Source organism: Lolium rigidum, chromosome 1 (assembly GCF_022539505.1).
Source record: "Lolium rigidum isolate FL_2022 chromosome 1, APGP_CSIRO_Lrig_0.1, whole genome shotgun sequence".
Taxonomy (NCBI): domain Eukaryota; kingdom Viridiplantae; phylum Streptophyta; class Magnoliopsida; order Poales; family Poaceae; genus Lolium; species Lolium rigidum.
This window is the reverse complement of record NC_061508.1, coordinates 81,699,381-81,715,095: the sequence shown is the minus strand read 5'-3', so window position 1 is coordinate 81,715,095 and position 15,715 is coordinate 81,699,381.

The following is a 15,715-nucleotide window of genomic DNA, read 5'->3' as shown; positions in this document are numbered from 1 at the left end:
AAGAGGTTGTTTACTATAATGTCCTGTGTGAATGAATATGATGCTTCTTGTCCGTATTTTATTTATCGACTCTTCACTCCATAAACATGTGGTCCTGTCTATCGAGTTCAGTTTCGCTTGGGGACAAGCGAAGTCTAAGCTTGGGGGGAGTTGATACGTCTAATTTGCATCACTATTTTATATCATAATTTGCTGTTATTCATTGATATATTTCATATTGGGACACAATACTTATGTTATTTCATCTATTTTGCATGTTTCATCATTATTGGAGGATCAAGCACCGGAGCCAGGATTCTGCTGGAAAAAGCACCGTCAGAATGCAATATTTCGGAAGATCAACTATGGGAGGAAATTATACCAAAAATCCTATTTTTCAAGATGACGAAGGAAGCCAGAAGGAGGGGCCAGGAGGACCCAGGGTGGGCCCACACCCTAGGGCGGCGCGGCCCATGCCACTGGCCGCGCCGCCATGTGGTTTGGGGGCCCACGACCCCTTTCGCCTCCTTTTCTTCGCGAAATCCTTCGTCCCGAAAACCTAAGCCACGAGAGGGTACCTCGCGAAGAGTTACGAGCCGCCTCGCGGGGCGGAGAACACCGAGAGAAAAGAGCTCTCCGGCGGGCAGGAATCCGCCGGGGAAATTCCCTCCGGGAGGGGAAATCGACGCCATCGTCACCGTCATCGAGCTGGACATCATCACCATCACCATCATCATCATCTCCACCATCATCACCGCCGTCATCACCGCTGGACACCGTCACCGCCGTAGCAATTTGGGTTTGATCTTGATTGTTTGATAGGGGAAACTCTCCCGGTATCGATCTCTACTTGTTGTTGATGCTATTGAGTGAAACCATTGAACCAAGTTTATGTTCAGATTGTTATTCATCATCATATCACCTCTGATCATGTTCCATATGATGTCTCGTGAGTAGTTCGTTTAGTTCTTGAGGACATGGGTGAAGTCTAAATGTTAGTAGTGAACTATGGTTGAGTAATATTCAATGGTGTGATATTTAAGTTGTGGTGTTATTCTTCTAGTGGTGTCATGTGAACGTCGACTACATGACACTTCACCATTTATGGGCCTAGGGGAATGCATCTTGTATTCGTTTGCTAATTGCGGGGTTGCCGGAGTGACGAAACCTAAACCCCCGTTGGTATATCGATGCGGGAGGGATCGCGAGGATCTCAGAGTTTAAGGCTGTGGTTAGATTTATTCTTAATTACTTTCTTGTAGTTGCGGATGCTTGCAAGGGGTATAATCACAAGTATGTATTAGTTCTAGGAAGGGCGGTACATTAGCATAGGTTCACCCACACAACACTTATCATAACAATGAAGATTATTTAGCCGTATGTAGCGAAAGCACTAGACTAAAATCCCGTGTGTCCTCGAGAACGTTTGGTCATTATAAGTAAACAACCCGGCTTGTCCTTTGTGCTAAAAAGGATTGGGCCACTCGCTGCAATTGTTACTCTCGCACTTTACTTACTCGTACTTTATTCAACTGTTACATCAAAACCCCCGAATACTTGTCTGTGAGCATTTACAGTGAATCCTTCATCGAAACTGCTTGTCAACACCTTCTGCTCCTCGTTGGGATCGACATTCTTACTTATCGAAAATACTACGATACACCCCCTATACTTGTGGGTCATCACACGCTTCTATTCCTGTAGACAGTGTTGGGCCTCCAAGAGCAGAGGTTTGTAGAACAGCAGCAAGTTTCCCTTAAGTGACTCACCCAAGGTTTATCGAACTCAGGGAGGTAGAGGTCAAAGATATCCCTCTCAAGCAACCCTGCAATTAAGATACAAGAAGTCTCTTGTGTCCCCAACACACCTAATACACTTGTCAGATGTATAGGTGCACTAGTTCGGCGAAGAGATATTAAAACGCAGGTGGTATAGATGGTGGTAAACGGTAATTGCGATCTGAAGTAAATATTGCAGGAAGTAAAGATGCAGTAAAACAGTAAATAAGCGATGTTTGCAGTATTTGGAAACAAGGCCTAGGGATCATACTTTCACTAGTGGACGCTCTCAACAATGATCACATAACTGAATAAATAAATGCTAATCTCAAACACTCTCTTGTTGGATAACAAACACCATTCATTGTGTAGGGCTACAAGAGCACCCTCAAGCCGGAGTAAACAAGCTCCACAACTTCATAAAGGAATCACACACGATGCGCACACCGTCACCGTCACACCGTGGAGAGTGAATCCGGAGTTCATATTAAAGTAACCTCTAGAGTGCATAATAGACAGTTGCAATTTAGACCGAGTACTAACATAGCATACACACTGTCAACAATAGCTATGAAAGGGGAATAGATCACATCAATACTATCATAGTAATAGTTAACTTCATAATCTACAAGAGATTACAATCATAACCTACGCCAAGTACTACATGATGCACACACTGTCAACTTTACATCATGGAGGAGGAATAGACTACTTTAATAACATCACTAGAGTAGCACATAGATTAATATGTTGGAGATATGCCCAAGAGGCAATAATAAAAGTAGTTATTATAAATCTTTATGTTTATGATAAATTTTTATATACCATGCTATAATTGTATTAACCAAAACATTGATACATGTGTGTTATGTAAACAATTATGAGTCCCTAGTAAGCCTTTTAACTAGCTTGTTGATTAATAGATGATTAGTTTCATAATCATGAACATTGGATGTTATTAATAACAAGGTTATATCATTATATGAATGATGTAATGGACACACCCATTTAAGCGTAGCATAAGATCACGTCATTAAGTTATTTGCTATAAGCTTTCGATACATAGTTACCTAGTCCTTTCGACCATGAGATCATGTAAATCACTTATATCGGAAAGGTACTTTGATTACATCAAACGCCACTGCGTAAATGGGTGGTTATAAAGGTGGGATTAAGTATCCGGAAAGTATGAGTTGAGGCATATAGATCAACAGTGGGATTTGTCCATCCCAATGACGGATAGATATACTCTGGGCCCTCTCGGTGGAATGTCGTCTAATTAGCTTGCAAGCATATGAATAAGTTCATAAGAGACTACATACCACGGTACGAGAAAAGAGTACTTGTCAGGAGACGAGGTTGAACAAGGTATAGAGTGATACCGATGATCAAACCTCGGACAAGTAAAATATCGCGTGACAAAGGGAATTGGTATCGTATGTGAATGGTTCATTCGATCACTAAGTCATCGTTGAATATGTGGGAGCCATTATGGATCTCCGGATCCCGCTATTGGTTATTGGTCGGAGAGAGTTCTCAACCATGTCTACATAGTTCGCGAACCGTAGGGTGACACACTTAAGGTTTGATGTCGTATTAGTAGAACTTGAATATGGAATGGAGTTCGAAGTTTTTTTCGAAGTCTCGGATGGGATCCCGGACATCACGAGGAGTTCCGAAATGGTCCGGAGAATAAGATTCATATATAGGAAGTCATTTTATAAGTTTAAAAATGATCCGGTGCATTTATGGAAGGTTCTAGAAGGTTCTAGAAAAGTCCGAAAGAAATCACTTTGGAAGGCGGAGTCCCGAAGGGACTCCACCACCCATGGCCGGCCAACCCTAGAGGGGTGGAGTCCCAAGTGGACTCCACCAAGGGGGCCGGCCACCCCCCCTCATGGAAGGGTGGGAATCCCACTTGAGGTGGGAGTCCCACCTTGGGTAGGTTTCCCTACACATGGAAGGTTTTGGGTTGGGGACTTATTCGAAGACTTGTAGTCCAACACCTGGGGGTTCCACCTATATAATGAAGGGCCAAGGGGAGGGGGCCGGCCACCACAAAGCCATAGCTTGGCCGCACCCCATAGTGGCCGGCCACCCCCTCTCCCAAACCCTAGCCGCCCCACCTCCTCCACCTCTCCCGCAACGCTTAGCGAAGCTCCGCCGGAGATCTCCATCGCCACCGCCACCATGCCGTCGTGATGCCGGATTCAAGGAGGAGCTACTTCTTCCGCTGCCCGCTGGAACGGGGAGAAGGACGTCGTCTTCATCAACACCGAACGTGTGACCGAGTACGGAGGTGCTGCCCGATTGTGGCACCGTCAAGATCTTCTACGCGCTTTTGAAAGCGGCAAGTGATCGTCTATCGCAGCAACAAGAGCCTCATCTTGTAGGCTTTGGAAATCTTCAAGGGTGAGTCTCGTTCATCCCCTCGTTGCTCCCATCTTCTAGATTGCATCTTGGCTTGGTTTGCGTTCTCGCGGTAGGAAATTTTTTGTTTTCTATGAAACGTATCCCTACATAATAGTGATACAAAGCTCATGATCACATAAAGATCACACCATGGGAGAGAGAGATGAACCACATAGCTACCGGTAGAGTCCTCAGCCTCGGGGGAGAACTACTCCCTCCTCATCATGGGAGTCAGCAGCGGCGATGAAGATGGCGGTGGTGTCGATGGAGATGACTCCGGGGGCAATTCCCCGTCCCGGCGGCGTGCCGGAACAGAGATTCTGTCCCCCGAAACTTGTCTTCGCGATGGAGGCGGCTACGAAACTCTTCGTGGAATATGACTGGATTCTTTAGGGTTTTCGCGACGGGGAGAATATATAGACGGAAGGGCGGCCCCGGAAAAGCCAGGGGGTGCCCACACCACATGGCGGCGCGGCCAGGGGTGGGCTCGCACCCCCCTATGGTGTGGGTCCCCTGCTGGCCGCCTCCGACTCTCCTTCGATGTTCTGGAACCCTCCGTGGAAAATAGGGCCGTGGGCTTTTGTTTCGTCCAATTCCGAGAATATTTCCTGTGTAGGATTTCTGAAACCAAAAACAGCAGAAAACAGGAACTGGCACTTCGGCATCTTGTTAATAGGTTAGTTCCAGAAAATGCATAAAATGATATAAAGTGTGAACAAAACATGTAGGTATTGTCATAAAACTAGCATGGAACATCAGAAATTATAGATACGTTGGAGACGTATCACTCACCGGCGGCGTGGCGATCGTCGGCGAGGTGTTGCGGCGGCGTTGTCGACGACGGCGAGGCTCCTCGAACAAACGGCAGCTCCGGGGGTGGCTTCTGGCGTCTCCTCCTTCCGCGGTGGCGCTACGGGATACGGTGGTGCAATTGGGCGGAGCTAGTGGGCAATGTCGGGCAGAGAGTGGATGAGGAGAGGTTGTGAGGGGAGGGGAAGCTGTTGGTGTGGAGAGTTGAGCGAGGGGAGTGCCCCTTTTATAGCGGCGCGCGGGTCTGAGGCGCGGTGGAGGAAGTCGTCCATGGCGACGTCGCTACAGGGGCGCAGAGGCACTGGTGATGACACGCACGAGTTGGCGATGTCATGGCGGTCACGCCAGGCGTGATTGCGGTGAAAACGAGGCAAGGACGAGGGCAGGAGAGTGACGGAGGCTGGCAGTACCGCGGCGGTGGTCGTCGACGAGGTCGTCGTCTACAGCGTTCCCGCGGGTAGGTGGGCATGTCCTGGCGTCTCCTGGTGGCGTGGCGCAGCTGCTGGCGAGCGGAGAGAGCGAGTGATGGCGTAGGGCAGTGGGGCGACGTCACGGCCTGGCGCGCTCTGGTGCGCGTCCTGGCACGTACTGGGCGTCGCTGGGCGTGCGTGTTCTGGCGCGTGCGGTGCACCAAATCGTCGATGGCCGTGTCTAGCAGGTCCAGTAGAGCAAGGGGAGGCTATGTGACATGGTTTGGCACGTTGCATTCGGGCAGAGAGTGAGAGAGCAAGTGTGTGTGTCATGCCATGCTCGGCATGACATGTTTCTCCAATATTTTGCATAAACAAGCTTGCCTCCAGTACTGACATGATGTAAGGAGTAGATGAGGGTACTGATGATGACCTAGGGTCGATGGTTGGGTCGAATACACACTAGATAAAATGATGTATAGGGTTGGCAGATTTGTGCACACAAGGTGCTCGGTAAAATGGCCGCAAGAAGGTAAATTTGGAATTTTTCAGTAAATTTTGGTGGAGTTGATTTGAATAAAGATTTGAGCAGAATGGTGGTGGTGGGGTGCAAAATGGAGTGGATTTGCAAAAATCCAAAATGGGCATAATCTTGTTTTTGTTTCATGGTTGCTACTTTGCTTGATCACCATTTGAAATCTATCATGAATTTGCAGGGGTGTGTTTGAGCAAAGTTTTTCATCTTGATGTTGTCTTGGATGAGGTGCAAAGAGTTGGAATGGTTTGGTTTGAAAATTTCTTCAAACAGAGGCTCAAAGTAGGCATCAAGTTAAAATTGGCAGTTTTGACCATTAGTGCATGTGAGCACAATTTGATTTCAAATTTGATTTGATTTGAGTTTCTTTGATTCAATAAGTGTTATTAAGTTTTTATTAACATTCTACAACTAGTGGCACAAGCCAATTTGGCCTAGGTTAAGTATTTGCAAAAATGGCCAAAACCATATGTGAGGGTTTTTGGGATTTTCTATTTTCTTTCTTTTCTTCTTCTTTGTTCTTCTTTGTGATCTCCCAAGGATCAAAGATAGGGTTTGAGTTTCATTGGTGAGCACACAAGCAAACATCATGGCAATAACACAAGAATTAAACAAGGGTACTATGCATAGCACATGTATTAATAAAAAGTTTTTGTTGGTTCTGAATTTTGAATTCTTGGAAACTCCTTCTTTTATTTATTTGAAATTTGGGATGTTACAATCGCCTTCGCGGATTCCTCGTCGTCCTAATCCTCCTTCACCTCCGGCTTCGGGATGAGGAGGGCGCCGTCGGCGCGCTTGTGCTGCTGCCGCGCTGGTTCGCGGATGTTGACTCTATTGCTACCGCACCTCTGATTGACGGGCGGCGTCGCGTACTCCGGCTCGTCCTTCACCTCGCGCTTCGGCACGATGTAGTGCGTGGCGCGGTGCGACGAAGGCGTCGATCACGCCGGGCCCGATGAAGAAGAGTTCAAGGAGGACGAGTACGTCCTCCTCGGCTGCCAGCGCACCAGTCATTGTTACCGGTGGGGGCCCAGGTCGGATCGGCTCGCTCCTCGGCGGTGAGGCGAGGCCGTCAGGTCCTGATCGCGTCCCTCCAGCGCTCCGTGCCCTACGGCGGCGGTGGGACGCCGACCCCGTTGACGACCATCCTCTAGCCACCTTTGCTTCCAAGTGCGAGCCTACATCTAAACAATCTTTTCTTTAATCTAAGCAACCATTTCGTAAATCCAAGCAACCCTTTCGTAAATCAATGTAACCTTTTCGTAAATTCAAAAAATCTTTCGTAAATCTAAACAACCTTTTCATAGGCGTCCTCGGATTGGCCCGGGATAACGAATTGATTATAGAAACATGAGTTTAATTAATATATTTATTAGTGAACAAGAAAAAATATTATCTAGATAAATAAATAGATTAACCTTGAAGCCAGCCTAGGCCGCGACCGCCGGGATAGAGGCAAGCAAGTTGGTGCCGGCCTGGGCTGCGGCCGCCGCGATGGATGCCAGAAAGTTGCAGATTGGAACGCGGCCATAGGCGAAGGAGTACGTCAGAGGATCTCGAGCAGTTGAAAAATGTGTGTGTATCCTAGTCTAGCGGCCTGACATATAGCATTTGATCTGTCTGTTTAGGCGCAAACATGGCCCAATATGTTTCATGATTGCGTCTGGGCAGACGCTACGAGGTTAGTGTGGCTGTCCGCGCGGTTCTAGCACGGCGCCGCCTGGCAGCGACACAGATGCTTCGTCTTCAGCGCAGCATAACTAACGGGTGGCAGGTTGCAGCTTTCTGCGCCGCGCGTTAATGGTGCGCATCACCTTCCGCACGCCTACTTTGGAGGTGGCATCGCAGCGCCTTCAAGGCAGGGCATTGAAGACGAGGTGGCGTCCGAGCCTTTTTAAGGGCCGCTAGCGGCGCCCAGTTTTCTACCCGTCATTGCCAGAGCCCGGCATATCCACCCGACCGACCCCATGGAGAAGGTTTGGCCGTATCGCAAGACGAAGAACGACCACGAGGCCGGTGGCTCGCGGTCCAGTAATATGCCGCGGGTAGGGCGTTACATCCACATTGACGCCGCACACCAGCTCTGGGAGGAGAACCGGTTTGTGCCATAGCCGGATACGACATCGCTGTCCAACTTCACGAGTCGTCGATGGCGTAGGGGAGGCCGGCGACTCCTCCGACCACATCGACATGTACCCACGCGCGTGCGCCGTCTCCTGTTCCATCGACGGCCTGGGATCCGTGGCCACCTTCACCGTAGCCTCCTGCTCCACCGTCGGCCTCCCTGCACCATCCACCGTCCACCGTGAGCCTGTCAGCAGAGCAATTCCCCCCACCCCCCCTCGCCGCCATGGCCGATCAGGGAAATCGACTTGCCGCTGGCTTCGATTCCACCGCGCCTCTCCCCCTTGCTGCCTCGGTCGGCCAGGAGAAGCAGGGCGGCCTTCGATCGCGTAACAGAGTGAGGCGTCTAGAGAGCACTTTATTCATGGAGATCTCGGACGAGGAAGAGCTCACAGCTTGCTCCGACCGTCGGAGCTCGTCGCCGCAGGCCACCCACTGGATGTGCCCAGACGCCCTACTACAAACAATCGATAAACTGCTCGACTTTTGCGTTGTTGCGGCCCCGACGCACATCGCCGTGCTGTTTTTATATTCTTCATACTGATTGCTTCTCCTCCATTTCGATTAAATGGACGCGACTACGCGAGTGGGTGTCGTTTTAGGTTAGCATTCTTCGAAAACACAGTCTGGAACACGTCCATAATAGGAACCGAGGTAGTACCTAACAAACCCATCTACTTCGTTTACCAATCCATAGAGAGAAACGGAGAGAGCCAGGCAAGTGAGATTTGCTGGTGTCGTTTGTTTGCCCTCTTTCTCGCGCCTGTTTTGGACCTCTCGCGCCTATTTTCCGAGCTGATGATCTTTCGCTTCGTGGAGTCGAACTGGGCCTTGGGCTGACCAAGTCGCTGTGTGTCCCTGCCCATCGCTGCGTTTCCAAACGATACCGTCCGATGCCCAACGAACGAACCGGAGAGATCGACGTCCCTCTGCAGTAGCGAAGGAGTACGTCAGAGGATCTCGTTCCGGCCATAGACAGTGGCACGGGATCGAGGTCCACCGATTGAAGAGAAATCTGGAACAAACTTCACGCCTCAGGCCATCCATCCGGCTCTCGGGCCAAAATTTTGGGAGGAAGATGAGCTGTACGGGAAGGTATGGATGGGGATGAAAAGAAATCTAAAGGTATAAACGATGCCCCCCATAGGGGGTTTCACAGCGATTTGAGGTTTTGGACCGTCTAATCTTCTTATCTGGCCAATCTTATCCATTCATTGTTGGCTCAGAGCGAGCGTGCACGCTCTCCGGTTGGTCCTCTCGCCAGATAAAACCATGCACAGGCCGTATGCTACCCGGCTCAGACTGCTCGTGGGCCCCACCATCATCCGGGCCCGCCCGTCGGTCGCTGTGGGTGAGCTTGGCTTCGGTCGGACGTGGCGTCGGCCCGTGGAAAGTTCTTCAACCCTAGCCGCCCCCAGCGAATCCCAGCGCGCGAGCTCCTCCCCAATCCCCTTCGCACCCGTGCCGCCGCCACCACCCCTCTCTCCTCCGGCCTGCCTCCTCCCTAGTGCTCAGCGGGAGGACGAGATGGTGCTATGGGTGCTCAGCAAGAGGAGCACAAGGCTCTCCTTCCCGTCCGTGCATCCTTCCCCTCGTCTCCTACCCCTGGCCGCCAATTGCCGCTCGCCTCCTTCCCCTCGTCTCCTACCCCTCCTCATGCCGCCTCTCCTCCTCTAGCTCGCCGCCCTTGCGCTGCCTCTCCTCCTCTGCACCCATCTCCAACCAAAGGTTGCGCCGCTGCATCTTCTCGCCGGCCCAGCAGGGGCGAGCAACGACCGCGGAGTCGTCTTCCGGCAACGCGTCCATACCGGAGCAGCCGCCACAGAGGTCCCCTCCGCCCTCTTCTTCACGCACAACAGCCAGTGCAGCTCAGCTTAGCCTCCTCTGGCTCGTCCTCATCACCGTCAGCAGCGGGCTCAGCTCCATCCCCTCCACCCCACAATTTTTGCTGCACATAGGAGAAGGAGGCGGCTGGGAGATGGCTCAAGAGAACAAGATCGATGCCGTCGTCCTTAGTGTGGTGGAGCGTGGCGCCCCCATTGTCCTCGTCCATCCCAGGTATCTCCCTCCATGAGCAGCCCCAAGGATCTTCTCTCCTTCGTCATCTCTCTCTCTCTCTTTCCCTCTATTAATCCCCACAATCCTACAAATTGTCTTAGCAGACTATATTTTATCTATGCTCAGAAGGTATTTGAAATAATTCATGCATGGGAAGATTAATCTGTTTCATATCTTTGCTCCACTGATTACTCAATAATTTCGTTCTTCCCTGTAATTAGCGTCTGCTATGACTGTTTGTACCTACGTATGGAGCATATCAGCTGTTTTCTTGGTTTATATAGTTTATATTTGGCCAATTTAATTGTGTTTCATCTATTACTTAATGTTTGCATGAATCATTATGATTTCAGGTTCGAGTTGATGGCCGTCTTTCCATGGGAGAAAATGGATAAATCAAGCCCAGGTCGCACGGCAAGCAGATTCCATTCCGGAGGTAATCTACTAGGGCCTCTGTCCCCAGTTCTAAAGTTGAAGCATTGCAGCCATCTGCATCGTAAAACAGTATTTTTCTTTTTCCTTTTTTTTGCTGCTATTTCTCACTCAAGAGGTATATCATCTGCAGATGGAGTTGCTGATGACAGATCGTATAACAGAATCCTTGCAGTCTTTCAACAGCGAAAAATATGTGCATGTAATTGAGTTATATGTGGTTTGTTGGCCTAAATTTTAGGTACGTCTCATGCTTACCTATTAATATCCGGATGATAAGTTATTTGTTCGAGTGACTGAAACTGGTTGCCTTTTCTAGGACAGTTGTGTGTCCTCAACTTCTTTGCAAAATTGTATGGAGGAAGATTCAATATTCATAGGAGCTATAAGTGTTCTATTTTGTTTCCTGGACAAATGGTTGGATGTCAGGTAATATGACTACTGTATTTTGATTTTTTGTTACAAGTCATCGAATGTTATGCTCTATTTCCATTCTAAAACTATTGGAACATATGTTACAAGTCAGTGTTTTGATGAATTATCCAAAACTTCTTACTCTATACTAAATTTCCCCAGTTCTGTAGATGCAGTTTGTTATTAAAATCTGAAATATCAATGCTTCATGCAATAGGCGTCACTTCATCATGGCATATGGTCATTAGGGAAGGCATGGAGGTCAGTGGGTTTCCTGCTGTGCCGTTTCTGCTGGAGAGGATTGACGAGGAGATGTCGGGGACGATGGCAACGAAGTTGTACTTCGTCTCCAGGTCAAGGGAGAGGTGGATGGCCGCTATCTTAAAAGTTGATGTGTTTTCCTGAATTTTACCTGCCAATGTTCTATGTGACACAGAAAAAGGCGTTCTATGTTTCTCCTCTTACTGATTAGTCTGTAGCAGCTCCTAAACTTACTGATTAGTCTATACCAGCTCCTAAATAGGTATTGAGTTTCTAGAAAGTTTTTTTGGTCAACGATTTTACCTGCCAATGATCTGCGTGACACAGAAAAAGGCAATGTTGGTTTCTCCTCTTGCACGTTGGCTAAGCTGAGGAGGATAACCATAGAAAGACAGCCCGAGTATTTATTGATATAGTTCGGCCGGCTAAAATTTAACTTTCTTAGTAGCTACTGCAGTGTCACATATATTTACATTTGGTTTCCTATGTGTAATTTTACTCAAGGGAGTTCTTTATAAATAGCGTTTAGAAAAGAGTCGATCCTTATAGAAGGATACAATATAGGTGTCCTGATGTACTATGCTCTCTATTATTTTGTTAAAGTGGGATCTGAATGTTAAGTATATGATGCATTTCTATTGTTTAATTTAACTCTCTTTCTTTCTGTCATATGCTCTACCTAAAGAATTTCTTCTAGATTTCTTTCTGTCCTTTTCCAATATTGTGAATGCTTTGTTTCAGGACCTGAAGAGGAAGTTTTTGCACTGCAATTCAAATGGATCTTGTTTCGGTTAGTATTTGGATTATCATTATCATTTACAACTGGAAATATGTTTTTATTTCACACATTAGTTGGGCATGTATGCTGAAGATTTTCTCCTTTTGTTCATAGATGGTTCCGAAAAGTACGCATTGCATGACTCGCAGATTACATGATTAGACATAAACTGAATTTATTATACTTGTCCTGAGCTCCTACCATTTGACCAATTGCCTGCCTGCTTCCTTTACTCATATTTTGGTTTTCCAAGTGTATCCTGATGAGTCTTTTTTTTTTGTCTCAAATCGCTATTTAGTATTTTTGGTTGGTAGTTGTTATTTTAGTGCCATGCAAGATGATTGTGATTTCTTAACTCTAAATGTATGCTTGTCCTCTGATTAGCAGATCATGTTGTTTCATATTTTACTTCACATACCTTATACAACTCAAGATTAAATTTATGAGCTCACTAAAAAATTACAAAATGGCAACAATTAAATTTATTATGGATATTCCAGTATTGACCGTCATACTAAGTGTATCCCCATTAACTATTGGAACAAATGTGCTAAGCATTAACAGATTGATACCTGAAAGAAGAATGAGGTTTACACCATCTAGCTTACACCTACAAGAATCACCATATCCTGGAGGCATTTAATATGAGATATCGTAACTACATCACGGATTCAAATATCAAATATTTATCAAGTAGCAGCACAACTATTTGTTTCCTGATATTATCTTCTTTGGTATATCATACAGTGTGCGTCAAACATACACATTCTCTGAATATGATGGAATTTGAATAGCAGATACAAGGAACCTACACAGCATATCATGTTCGTTAAATCTGAACAACATTTCTCTTTCTGCAAATCTCACAAATTTGAAGGAGCTGCGGTTGTCTTCTTGTAGACTTACAGATCTGGGTGTTTTTTACCTCGCAGATAAACAATGACTATAACATGCCTGTTTCTCTGTTAGATGGTTGGTGCTTTTATTTTGAGGTGCTTGAATGATCCAAGGACCAATCAGTGCATTTTGGTGTTTTATGGTCTACTCGTGATCTCTATGTAGCTGATTGATGTATATATTTGATCCAACTATCCAAGGCTCCTCATGGTTTATATTTATCATGTGTTTCATGTAGGTTTGTCATGGTGCAGATTCAGATCAATCTGCACATTCTCATGGTCTACTCATGATCTCTATTTAATTGTTTGATGTATATTTGATTGAAAGCTTGTCATGGTTTTTATTTTGAGGTGCTTGCAGGTGCAGATTGAGCTGAACAAGAAGTAACTATTCATGGATGAAGGGTGGGAATGATAAGATGGTAGGTATCATTTCTTCAAAGTTGCCTTAATTTTTTTTGAGATAAAATTGCCTTAAATTATAGGGATTAAACCATGTGCTTAATAGTTATATATGTGGTTGACATACCCTGTTCTATCCTTTATAGAGATTTGTTAGCTTCTGACCTAGGGATCTCTAGACCAAAATGTATAATCTGCCGTTGCTAAAATATATTAATCATTAGCTTTTGTCAACTTTTCTTTATAATTGTTATAGCCTAATTTTACAAGAAAAAAAGAAAAACAAGGACATTACTGTGATGCATCCGATATTTTTTAAGTAACGTCCTTCGGTCCAAAAGAGCACATGAATTATATAATCTTTGTGCATTTTGTTTGTTGACAATTCCTCTAAGAATTCGGTTATTCAGGGCCAAAGCAAGATGGGATGAGGAATTTCTGATTTTGGAGAGAGAGAGGCATGTGACTTCCTGATGTATGGTCCATTTTCATGCAGTGTTGTTCCTCGGTGAGATGATGCCTTAAGAAGGATAGCTAAACATGTCAACTGAAGGTGTAAATTTTCCTAGGAAGAAACAGAGGGAAAGTTTGAAGGCATTTTATCGAGGAAAATCCGCATGCTCCAATGCACAATCAAGGTTTTTAATTAATTGTGTTCGCTTCATCTGCTCCTATGTGAGAGTTCCTCTCTCTGTTTCTAATTGATCTCCTTACATCCTATTTTTTAGAATTTTTCTTCCTCAAACAGAACTAATAGATGACTTCTCTGTTCAGCATTACTATTGTTTACATTTATGTTATTTCACTTTGATAGCTATTAGCATTGTGGGTTACCACCTGGTGGACCTCAGTATTTTATTTCAGATTGCATTGTTCTAGATCTCCTGCTTATTTCTTTTTAGTTTGTATGTTTCATTACAATAGGATTTTTAGAGGAAGTTCGATTGTTTGTTGGAAAAAATACGTGTTCTGCCAATGGTATTACTGATGGTTTAAAATACATCGTTCATAGTTATGGTTCAAGAATTATTTTATGTTACCTCTAAAAAAATAAAGAGAGCGCAGGCCTTGGTATACAAGTTCAGTTCGACCATTCAAAATCACCACCTGATTTGAGCTTTTTCAGTAATAATTCATCTCCGTGTTATTTCCCCAGCAATGTATAGTCCTTACACGTTTATTTCTCCTGCAGCCCTGATACGTCTCCGACGTATCGATAATTTCTTGTGTTCCATGCCACATTATTGATGTTATCTACATGTTTTATGCACACTTTATGTCATATTCGTGCATTTTCTGGAACTAACCTATTAACAAGATGCCGAAGTGCCGCTTCTCGTTTTCTGCTGTTTTTGGTTTCAGAAATCCTAGTAACGAAATATTCTCGGAATCGGACGAAATCAACGCCAAAGATCTTAGAATCCCCGGAAGCATCCAGAACACACGAGAGGGACCGGAGGGGGGCACAGGCCCACCACACCATACCCCGGCGCGGCCTAGGGGGCCCGCGCCCCCTATGGTTTGGCCAGCCCTTCGACCCTCCGGCGCCGCCTCTTCGCCTATATAAAGCCCCCGGATCGAAAACCCCGATACGTTCGACGAAAACCACGAAACCTTCCGCAGCCGCCGCCATCGCGAGGCCAAGATCCGGGGGACAGGAGTCTCCGTTCCGGCACGCCGCCGGAGCGGGGAAGTGCCCCGGAAGGCTTCTCCATCGACACCGCTGCCATCTCCATCGCCATCTTCATCACCGCTGCTGCTCCCATGAGGAGGGAGTAGTTCTCCATCGAGGCTCGGGGCTGTACCGGTAGCTATGTGGTTCATCTCTCTTCCATGTACCTCAATACAATGATCTCATGAGCTGCTTTACATGATTGAGATTCATATGAGTTTGTATCACAATTTATCTATGTGCTACTCTAGCAATGTTATTAAAGTAGTTTTATTCCTCCCGCACGTGTGTAAAGGTGACGAGTGTGTGCACCGTGTTAGTACTTGGTTTATGCTATGATCATGATCTCTTGTAGATTGCGAAGTTAACTATTGCTATGATAATATTGATGTGATCTATTCCTCCTACATATGCATGAAGGTGACAAGTGTGCATGCTATGTTAGTACTTGGTTTAGTCTTTTGATCTATCTTACACTATAAGGTTACTTAAATATGAACAAATTGTGGAGCTTGTTAACTCCGGCATTGAGGGTTCGTGTAATCCTACGCAATGCGTTCATCATCCAACAAAAGTGTAGAGTATGCATTTATCTCGTTCGTTATGTGATCAATGTTGAGAGTGTCCACTAGTGAAAGTATAATCCCTAGGCCTTGTTCCTAAATACTGCTGAGTTACTACTGCTTGTTTACTGTTTTACTGCGTTACTATTGCTGCAATACTACCACCATCAACTACACGCCAGCAA